Here is a 12,041-nt window from a genome sequence, read left to right as displayed (position 1 = left end):
TTATACCAGTTACAAAGTGATTGCATATTTAAGCATACAGAATCTGTGCTGGCTCAAACTCCCTAAAAGTCAGAGTCATCCCCAAGTAATGAGTTCATTTATCATGTCTGACATCAGCGTCCCACCAGCAATGTGGGAGGAGACGCAGCCTTCGGATGTGAAGCTGGAACTGTAGCTTCAGAGAAAAATCTGTATGTGGAGCCATTTATGGAGTGATCTGGCCCTGATAGCCAGAACGTAGAAACATCTCAAGCCCTGGGTGAAGTGAAAAAGGGAATGAATGGGTAGCAGTGCTTCAGAAATTTAAGTTTCTCATATATTCTGGGCTTATTTTCCCTGACTTCTTTGTATGTTTGGCAAAGTGTTTTTGAAAATTCCAGCTGTGGGCTGGCCCATGGCTCATTTGGGAGATTGTGGTGCTGATAACAGCAAGCCAAGGGTTAAGATCCCCTTACTGGTCATCTTTTAAAAAAAGAAAGAAAGAAAATTCCAGCTGTGCTAAGGGAAATCAAGAAATGCAATTGCATTTCTGCCTGCTTGAGAGACTCGGAGAAAAGAAGCGGAGATCTGAGGGTCCCAGTGTGTTGGTGGCTGTGGGAAGAAGGCGAAAGATTCCCCAAGGGGGTAACACTCAGGGGTGCAGATGGGTCCTGCTTCTCTGCCAGATCTTCCTCAAGGAGAGTGTTTATTTCGATTTCTTAAAACTGCATAAGTAATTGTTATTATTCACTGTAGGACATTTGAAAGTACAAAGTGAAATGTAAAGAAATAAAGAAAGTCATTTGTAACCTCTCTACCCTGTGATAACCATCGTCACCATTTTTGTTTGTTTGCAGATGGCTGCTGCAGATGCAAACCCGTGACCTTAGTGTTGTAAGGCTGTATTCAAACCAACTGAGCTAACTGGCCAGCCCCGTCAACAATTTAATGTACACCTTTACAGATCTGTTTCTATACCTTCAAATATAGGTATGAATATTTCAAAACTAGGTTCACACTGTATATATGCTTTTGCCATTTGCTTTTACTTAACTCATTATATTGTGGACCTCTTTTCATGTCAACAAATGTTTGTCTATGCCAGTGGTTCTCTATGCTCTCAAGCCTGAGCACGCATAAACATTACATGAAGACCTTGATAGAGTGCAGGGTGTTGTTCTCCACCTCCAAGTCTCTACTTCAATAGCTCTGGGCTGGAGTCAGAATTTGCATTTTGAACAAGGTGATGTTGATGCTGCTAGTCTGCCCACACTTTGAGAACCCTGGTCTACACACCACATTAATGACTGCTGAATATTTCATCATATGGATGAATGGATTGGGTTAGCAATTACCTTCTTTTTGGATATTTAGATTGTTTCAAATACAAATCATGCTGGGGTAAACATCCTTGTAGCTAAACCTGAGTCTTGTCTTTATGAAAGACCAGTTTTCTTACACTGAGACTCAAGGAAGTTAAAATACTTGAAAGAAATCTCACTGCCAAGAAGTAACAGAGGAAGAAGTGATTAAAAGGCTCCTGGTTTAGGATTACTTAGAGTCCACCATGGAAGGCCAGCTGGACTGGGATTGCAGGATTAATGGAATTAGGTGGACATAAAAGTTTGTCTATAAAACCTCTGGCTAATTTCATTAAATTTTTGACAGCCATGCCTCAAGTGAAACGTTGCTTGATGGGGGGGAGTACCTTATTTACTGCTTAATGTTAAATGTGGCCTTAATAAGCTGATGAATTAAAAATTAAAAAGCTAGAAAAAAGAAAGAAAAGATGAAAGCAATTTTAACAATGATTACAGAAAAATGAGTCTCTGCGTAAAAAAAAAAAAAAAATTAGGTGACTTTCGTGTGACCAAAAGATTTCTTTTACATAAAATTAAAAACAAACAAACAAAAGTGGCTCAAAATGCATTGTTGAGACTTCAGATTTTGAAATTCAAACTCTATACTATATTTTATGAATAGAAGTTTAATCACACCTCAAGGCTAGATTTCATGAATAAGAAACCAAGTTATTATAAAGCAACCTAATTAANCGATTTCTTAAAACTGCATAAGTAATTGTTATTATTCACTGTAGGACATTTGAAAGTACAAGGTGAAATGTAAAGAAATAAAGAAAGTCATTTGTAACCTCTCTACCCTGTGATAACCATCGTCACCATTTTTGTTTGTTTGCAGATGGCTGTTGCAGATGCAAACCCGTGACCTTAGTGTTGTAAGGCTGTATTCAAACCAACTGAGCTAACTGGCCAGCCCCATCAACAATTTAATGTACACCTTTACAGATCTGTTTCTATACCTTCATATATAGGTATGAATATTTCAAAACTAGGTTCACACTGTATATATGCTTTTGCCATTTGCTTTTACTTAACTCATTATATTGTGGACCTCTTTTCATGTCAATAAATGTTTGTCTATGCCAGTGGTTCTCAAGCCTGAGCACGCATAAACATTACATGAAGACCTTGATAGAGTGCAGGGTGTTGGTCTCCACCTCCAAGTCTCTACTTCAATAGCTCTGGGCTGGAGTCAGAATTTGCATTTTGAACAAGGTGATGTTGATGCTGCTAGTCTGCCCACACTTTGAGAACCCTGGTCTACACACCACATTAATGACTGCTGAATATTTCATCATATGGATGAATGGATTGGGTTAGCAATTACCTTCTTTTTGGATATTTAGATTGTTTCAAATACAAATCATGCTGGGGTAAACATCCTTGTAGCTAAACCTGAGTCTTGTCTTTATGAAAGACCAGTTTTCTTACACTGAGACTCAAGGAAGTTAAAATACTTGAAAGAAATCTCACTGCCAAGAAGTAACAGAGGAAGAAGTGATTAAAAGGCTCCTGGTTTAGGATTACTTAGAGTCCACCATGGAAGGCCAGCTGGACTGGGATTGCAGGATTAATGGAATTAGGTGGACATAAAAGTTTGTCTATAAAACCTCTGGCTAATTTCATTAAATTTTTGACAGCCATGCCTCAAGTGAAACGTTGCTTGATGGGGGGGAGTACCTTATTTACTGCTTAATGTTAAATGTGGCCTTAATAAGCTGATGAATTAAAAATTAAAAAGCTAGAAAAAAGAAAGAAAAGATGAAAGCAATTTTAACAATGATTCTGGTTTGATGCTGTTGAGAAGGTTGACGTGTGTGAGTTCGTACTCTGGAATTTTCTTTTCGGTACATTCTGTCTGGGAAGAGAAGGGCCGTGCTATCTGGCAATCATCAAAACAGGGAGTGTGAGTAGAAAGGTTGGGAGTAAAAAGTTCTCACCTCTAAAATGTGGTGCTGAGATTCTTCCCATGTGTCTGTATTGAGTTCTGAAATCGGGAAAGAGCTTGGTGAGGGTGCCGCGTCGATAACTTCGTATAATGTATGCTATACGAAGTTATTACGTACCTTATTTACTGCTTAATGTTAAATGTGGCCTTAATAAGCTGATGAATTAAAAATTAAAAAGCTAGAAAAAAGAAAGAAAAGATGAAAGCAATTTTAACAATGATTACAGAAAAATGAGTCTCTGCGTAAAAAAAAAAAAAAAATTAGGTGACTTTCGTGTGACCAAAAGATTTCTTTTACATAAAATTAAAAACAAACAAACAAAAGTGGCTCAAAATGCATTGTTGAGACTTCAGATTTTGAAATTCAAACTCTATACTATATTTTATGAATAGAAGTTTAATCACACCTCAAGGCTAGATTTCATGAATAAGAAACCAAGTTATTATAAAGCAACCTAATTAAAAAATGGGTAGACGTTGTATTAGGAGAGTTTACAGAAACAATACAAAGTAAAAGAAACCTAAGTCTCATTCATAATTTAAAAAATGCAAATCAAGTCATCATTGTCTTTTTCCTTTAGCTGATTAGCAAATATTTTAAGTTTGATGATACGTAGGATTGGCTGTGGGGTATGAAATAGGAACTCTCCTATACTTTTGTTGGGAGGTTAAAACAGCACAACTTTTTGGACAACAGTTTGACAATATCTATCAACATTTAAAAAGTAGATACTATTAAAACTATAATATTATTGCTAGGAATCTTGTGCATATGCTTCAAAATGCTTACCAAAATATACAAAGATATTCACTGAAGCATGGCCTATTATAGGAAACGACTGGAAACAACCTAAATGTCCTTTAACTTGGAGAGACTCTTTAAATAAATAATAATTCACCCATGCTATCTGGCCCTTAAAAACAACGATGCATTATAATGCCAAAACCCATGCAAGTTTATTTATAAGTGAAAATAACAATTCATTTTGTGTAAACAAATACAAGAGGTCTTCAAAAAGTTCATGAAAAGATGCATATTATTCTAATTCGTAAATTCGAATTCTATTTTCCATGTACTTTTTGAAATACCCTCATGTAAGTATATACATGTTTACATGGAAGTATATACAAAAAACTTTTCTGGAAGAAAACTCAAGAAACTGTTTACTCCTTTTCTTTTCCAGGTAAGGAGATGGGGAGAGGGGGACAGTGACAAATATGAATATGGGAGAGCAGAGGCCAAAATCATTGGTGGTCTTTGGGGCTGGGGAAGATTTCTCGGTTCGGGGTCATAGTTGATCCAAATCTTCAAGGATGAACTAAATTTCAAAGTCCTCCCCAGTACCCAAGAACATGATTTCTTTTTTTTAATCATCTACTAGAAACTTTTTCTAGCGTTCACAGTATGTTCATAGCAAATTCATTCATAATGGCTCCAACATGAAAACAATGCAAATGTCCATCAGCAGTAGAGTGGATAAATGGTAGGAAATTCATGCAATGGAATTCCACGTGGCAATAAAAGAGAATCAACTACTGCTGCCCACAATGTGCATGGATCCCACAAACATTATGTTAACCAAAAGAAACTAAATACAGAAGAGTTCATACTGCATGTATGTTCAAGAGCAGGCCAAAAATCTGCGGTGGCAGTGGTTTTTAGAGTGAAGGCTACTGGGGAGAAGTTATTGACTGGGAGGGGGTATGAAGGAGACTTCAGGGGTGCTATAAATATTTCTTTTCTTGATCTGGATGTGGTTTTACAGACACACACACACACACACACACGGGTACTTCAAAAAGTTTGTAAGAATCTTTTCATGAACCTTTTGAAGTGCCCTCGTATGTGTGTGCATTAATTCATCCAGCTGTCTTGCAAGTGCATTTTATTCTGTGCATGCTGTACTTCAAAAAATATTTTAAAACTTTTTAATGGCTTTTTTTCAGGCAGCAAAATTTTGGAGCTAAACAAGAACTTGATGTGTTAAATGTTTTCAGTAATTTTTTACTAATTCAAAGAACACATCCCTTGATTTGTAATTTCTATCTCAATTTATATTGTTAAGTTAGCCAAAGGATTTGGTAGAATGAATCATGAATAATTGCCCCCGGAGATGTCCCCATCCTAATCCCCAGAATTTGTGAATACGTTACCTTTTATGGTAAAGTGGTCTTCAGAGATGTGATTAAGTTAAAAGAACCCTGACATGGGGAGATGATCTGGGATCATTCTGGGTGGGCCTGATGTACTCACAGGGTCCTTACAAGAAAAAGCAGGAGGAGGAATCAGAGGCGGAGAAATGGCATGTGATGACGGAAGCAGAGAGACACTGAAGACGCTCCTCTGCTGCCTTTGGAGAGGGAGGAAGGGACCAGGAGCCAAGGAAGGCAAGGAATGCAGCTCTAGAAGATAGAAAATGACGCAAGGAAAGGCATTCTCCCCTACAGACTCCCGAAGGAACCAGCGCTGCAGACACTTTGGTGTTAGTCCAGTGAAACCAATTTCAGATTTTTGACCTCCGGAACTGTAAGAGAATAAATCTGTGTGGTTTTAAGCCACTAAGTTTATGGCAATTTGTTGCAGCAGCAATAGGAGGCTAACACAAAGGGAAAAGGAGATGAGGCTTTAATATCCTTATTCTTTTTAATTTGTTGCTTTGCTTTTCACTGAGATATGGAAAAGCACAGGAAAAGCCTTTTGCACAAGTCACTTTTTATGTCCAAGATGATCTTCATATCAGCAGAGGTGTCGTTCCCTCTTGCTTAAACAGTACAGTTATTTGGTGAAGGAGAAATCAACACTTTCAGACTAACATGATGTATTTAAAATTAATAGTAACCATTTTTCCAATTATACAATTTATGTATGATCTTTGTATGAAGAACCCCAAATCTTTTTTTTTGTCAAAACATGGATAAAATTTATTTTTAATATCCTGTGTATTCTATAATAGACATAAAATGCAAATTTTTACTTAAAAAATATTTGCAGTCTCCTTTTATTGACAGCGTAACTGAGATACTTATTTTATATATTTAAATTATCTTAAGATTTAATAACAATAGTTAACTACAGTGTGGCCCAGAAATGAAAATATACAAAATCGTCTTAGGCACACATGTATTTCTACCTGCTGGTACACTTACCAGTCATACAAAGATACATATTTATTTTTCCAGACTTTGAAAATGAAACCAGTTCATCAAATGTTTACCAAGGTATGACAAGAAGTCTTTTGTGCAAAAAAATTAAAATTGAAGCAAAAAATAATATTTTCAAATGAATTTGCTAATTTTTAAAAATACATCAATTCTACAAATCATATTTCTGAAGACAGAACTTTAACTGTTCCCCTCCCATTTATAGTGCTTACAGTAAAACATAAAAATGCTCTAAACACAATAAATGAAATTTACATTTTAAACCATTTTCTTAATAAAAAGAATAACAATTCAAATCATATTTTATGTTTCTACTTAAGTTTATATTGCTAATATTGTGCTAAAATTAAAAGAACTAGTTGATGGATCATGACANGAAATTTACATTTTAAACCATTTTCTTAATAAAAAGAATAACAATTCAAATCATATTTTATATTTCTACTTAAGTTTATATTGCTAATATTGTGCTAAAATTAAAAGAACTAGTTGATGGATCATGACGTAATATCTTAGAAACATTCCTTGATATTCGCATCTACATTAATGGATATTTCACAGTCCACTTAAATAAATTTTCTAGTCTACATCAAATCATCTAACAAAAATAAATCTACTGTGCTATTCTGTTTGGAGGAGCAAAGATATTCAGCATTTATTATTACTGCCTTCGGGAAATACATTGACTTTTTAAAACACATGTAAATCACTCACAGTACCTGGTAATAACATTTGAGCACAACCTGATACTTCGTTTATTTTCGAGTCTCTACGGAGTAACTTTTTAAATACAACACTTATTAAAAATTGAAGGAAAAAGTGTTTGTCCTTTTATCCAGTGGAGCAGAATCATAAGAGAAATAATAAGAATAATATTTCCATGTTTTATCGAACTTAAAAATTCAATTCTCAATATTCTGCTGCAATATAACGAAGACTGATTATTTCAATAACAATAAATAATGCTAGAGTCTTTTAAAAACCATTATTACAATTAAAAGTTTGGAATAGCATGGTAAAGCTAATGGAACCCCATTTTGAAGTTAGTGGTATTTCCTAATAACATTTTTAAATGGTTTCAAATAACCTAATTGATTAGCCCGCATCAGCTTAGGATTTTTTTTTTAATGTTCTAAGGAATAATGTTTGGCATCAAAAAGTACGGTAAGCACTTTTGATTTGATTTGTAGCTACAACAAAACAAGTACTAAAAATCAAGTACTAAAATACCAGTGTCCTGTGACAGGGTAAATACCCCCCTTCAAGTAATATTCCTCCCACAATTAAAGTAACGTTTTATCTCTCTCCGAGAGTTTATTAAGAAAAAGAAACCATGATTTCTTTTTTTTTTAGTTGAGGCGAAAAAACTGCTTCATAAGTTCATATGTTGTAAAATCCACTGCTTGAGAGGGACTGCAGTGAATGTAATTAAGAGATAAAACACAATATAATTCTTTTCGAATTCCACGGTGTCCACAGACATACTGCATAGTGCCCCGCATGGTAAGGCACTTTTCCAGTTCTGGCAGCACAGTTCCTGATTGCTTTTGCTGATGAGTTACATCAGGTGGGTAGGATATTATCTGTGCTATTGCTCCAGCTACACCTCCACAATGCAAGTTTTTGTGAGTTTTCAAAACTAAGACATTAGGGTTGTCTGATAAAGGTCTGCCAAGAAGGGTAGGAGCATGGGAAAGCCTAACACTCTTTAAAGTACCAAAAGTGAAAAATGAAACACCTGCCTATGGAGCCATTCCTAATATAGTATGCATTAGGCCTCTGTAAAATCCAAGGAAACCACCTTCCTGTGCATAAATTGTTTTGAATGCATGAATAATTCCTATATAGGTGTGCTCCCCTCTCACCTGGAATGCTAGGCGTACTCTAACCATATCAAGAGGGTAAGTACAGATAACTGCTGTCATACCTGCCATAGATCCAGTCATTAATCTGTGCACATGACCAGAAATTCCCAGTTTTGTAGTAATTAACATTTTATGATGCTCAAATGCCATAAACTGGATTGAGCCATAGGGAAAGATTTGAATCATCATTGCACCATGTCCTTTATATAACCCAAGGTATCCTTCCTTTGGGGGAACAGCAAGCAATGAAGAAAATACTCCTAAATGCTTGCAATGATGATTGCAAGCTTGTAATTAAACCTTTACTCAATCCAAAGGAGCAACTGTTGTTTTGGCACAGCATCTGGCAACACCTTGGCCAGAAAGGAGCGCAGCCAGTAGAAGTCTCGGCAGGTGGTGCATGGGGCGGGGGGGGCACCACTGCCATCAGGACTAGGGCTGCATCCGGAGCCTACTCACAAACCACCGGCTGGGACCATGATACCAGTGGGCAGTGACAGGAGGCCAACCGCTGAGCCAACTGGGCGAAAGAACCCCAAATCTTTAACAACTCCAAGCATCTTCTCTCAAAATTATATCAGGGCTGCTATGAGCAACACCGGCCTGAGCATTATCACATCATTACCTGGGCTGATGAAGACCACACGGACACTGAACTGAAATGTCAGTTTCTAGCATGTCACCATTCACAGTATTGCTTACTAGTTTGTGGAAACAATGAAAGGAAGTGGTATAGCTTCTCTTGCATTTGGCACAAGGACTGGAAGGTCAGTGCTCTGTGAGATTTTTGTCATGTCCCTGGGGCATCCAAGTTCCACAGTGATCACTGTCCTCTCTCCTTTCCATGCTGAAGACTGAACAGGTTTGAGTGAGTTACAAGAAAGACTGGGGGCTAAATGGCTCATAAGTAAGAATCTATCCCAAAGCAGGTAGGCAAAGCCATGTTTGATGAAGCTGGTTTGATGCTGTTGAGAAGGTTGACGTGTGTGAGTTCGTACTCTGGAATTTTCTTTTCGGTACATTCTGTCTGGGAAGAGAAGGGCCGTGCTATCTGGCAATCATCAAAACAGGGAGTGTGAGTAGAAAGGTTGGGAGTAAAAAGTTCTCACCTCTAAAATGTGGTGCTGAGATTCTTCCCATGTGTCTGTATTGAGTTCTGAAATCGGGAAAGAGCTTGGTGAGGGTGCCGCGTGTGTGTGTGTGTGCGTGTGTGTGTGTGTGTGTGTGCTCTGTATTGAGTTCTGAAATCGGGAAAGAGCTTGGTGAGGGTGCCGCGTGTGTGTGTGTGTGTGCGTGTGTGTGTGTGTGTGTGTGCGCGCGCGCATCTGTGCGTGCTCATTTGTGATCCAGGAGAGACTAGTTTGTGTTCATAATTTCTCTAGGCATTTGCAGAGTGACTACCCACCACTAAGCTGGGAGCCTGAAAAGCAGCCCTGGGAGGATGGGGTCGCTTTTGTCCTTATCTGCCCAGGATTTTCCCCTTTAAAATATCCACCCCTCTGAACACCACAGTGGACACACAGCCCAGGCTGGGCCAGTCATGGTGCCCTAGCCACAGTGATTGCTTTAGATTGGATGCCCCCCCCCCCAACCTCACTGAGGCTTAATCCCCACTGTAACTGTTGAGGGTGAGAAATCCTATTACGGTAATTGAAAGGTGGGGCCTTGAAGCGGTGATTGGATTGTAGGACCATGTCTAATGAATGGATTAATAATGGTGGTCAGGAGTATGGTTCTGAGGGCTTTAAAAGGAGAGTGCATGAGGAGCTATCTCACTGTCTGCTCCCCCATTTTCTGCCATGTGAGACCCCTGCAGTGCTGTAAAGCCACCACCAACAAGATCCTCACCAGATGTGCTCCCTTACTTTGAACTTCCCAGCCTCGGAAAATGTAAGCAATAAATTTTGTTTTCTTACAAGTACCCATTTCTAAGTGTTTTGTCATAAGCAGCAGAAATGGACTAATACAGAGATTGACCCAAGGACAGGCACAGGACTCAAGCCTGACCAGTCTGGACCCTTCTCAAGAATGTTTCTGCGGAAGCTGAAGGAGAATAATCTCTCTTTTCTCACTTGTCAGGAGTGATGTGATTGTGGCTTGGAAGTGGCCAGCAGCCATATTTCCAGCCATGTAGAAAAACCTGAGGGCATAAAGTTTCAGGGAAAGCCAGTGAGCTGCAGAGCCCTGTGATGCACCATTCACAAGCCACGCTGGGTCTGTTCATGCATGAGGCCAGCTCCATCCTGACTATGATTAGGTTACAAGAGCCAGAATGTCACTATTTACTGTTTGACCTCATTTAATGTGTGTTTCTATCACTCTAAAAGGAAACCGACAAACACAGACTTATGAAAAAACAAGACATGGGCACTGCTCTCAGAGAACATATGATTCATATGGAAAAACAGGAACAATTATAGAAGACAGTACAAGTTAGAATATACTCAAGCTTTCCATGGTGCTTACTGCACATCTACCTGTACCATGCACCAGTCTATCATCAAATGTTTGAAGAAGTGGGAGAGTGGACAGCTGAATGGCTTAGAACAATGGCCATTTCCACCAGATTCAGAAGTTTCCAGGTCTTGCTTTAAACAATTTCAAGTTCTGAAAGACAGTGGCGTGGATTCAAAAAGCACAAGCTTCGGAGCCAAACACAGGGTGAAACCCGAGTTTGCCATTTCTTGTCTACTTTCTGCATTTGTCAATAATACCCTGCCTCAAAAATGGCTAAACAATATAGACACTTAACTTTCACCTGCCAAGTCCAGAGGGATAGTAACTCCCCAGCTAGTTAATTCCACGGCTCAATCATGCCCTCGGGGACCCCGGCTCTTCTGTCTCTCCCACTTGGCCATTTTGGGTCACAAGATGACTGCAGTTATTCCAGGCATCTCATTCAGGAAACATGAAATCTAGAGATTCTGTCTTTTCCAATGTTCCCTAAGAGTTCAGAGACTTTTCCAGACTATCTGGTGCCCAGCAGACCTGCCCTCCCATCTCATCGGTCAGAGCTGAGGCACACCAATCCCCCAACTAAAACTGACACTGAGAGTAACTCTCGCCTGATTGTTTTAAATTAGTCAGCTCTTAAATTTAGAATATCGACCACAATCGACTTCCTCTGAAGCCTGTGAAGGATGTACCGGTGGGGGAGGCACTAGACACTCAACGCAATTAAAGCAGCGCATATCAGCCAGGGAGAGGGGAGCCAGAAGGTCAGCTGGCAACTAATAATGTCTGATGGAGTGACACGGGCTGGTTACAAAGCCTCTCTGAGCCTTGGTTTTCTGCTCTGTAGAATGGGATTTAAAATATCTACCATATAGGTTTGTGAGGAATAAATCGGATAGTAACTTACTTGGCACATAGCAAGTGCTCAACAAATATGAATTCATTTTCCTCTTTCCCTTTTCATTCAAACACGTGTGTCCAACCACATTCTTTGGAACCCCTACTATGCACGAGGCCCTGGGCCAGGCATCAGGGACATGGTGAATGAGAAAAACACAACCCCTGTTGCTTAAATTCTGTAAGAGTGGTAAATAATATGCAAGATTGACACTGAATAATTGAAATTACGATCATGGTGATGCTGAAGAGAAGTAGAGGGAGATGTCATATTCAGTAATCTTTTGATCCTTTCTTTTCAATTTAGAGAGCAAAAAAAGCTAGTATTTTCATTGCTCCTGAGTAGCAAATAGAGAGAGAAATGTTTATCACACA

The 12,041-nt window shown here is 38.6% G+C and overlaps 1 pseudogene; it reads right to left on the bottom strand.

The window, feature by feature from the left end:
* Positions 1–7,799: 7,799 nt before the first annotated feature.
* On the bottom strand, positions 7,800–9,337 carry LOC103604044 (annotated as a pseudogene).
* Between the last annotated feature and the right edge of the window lie 2,704 nt (positions 9,338–12,041).

Source organism: Galeopterus variegatus, unplaced genomic scaffold (genome assembly GCF_000696425.1).
Source record: "Galeopterus variegatus unplaced genomic scaffold, G_variegatus-3.0.2 Scaffold4933, whole genome shotgun sequence".
Taxonomy (NCBI): Eukaryota; Metazoa; Chordata; class Mammalia; order Dermoptera; family Cynocephalidae; genus Galeopterus; species Galeopterus variegatus.
The sequence above is the reverse complement of the archived record's forward strand: the minus strand, read 5'-3'. Positions and strand labels throughout refer to the sequence as shown.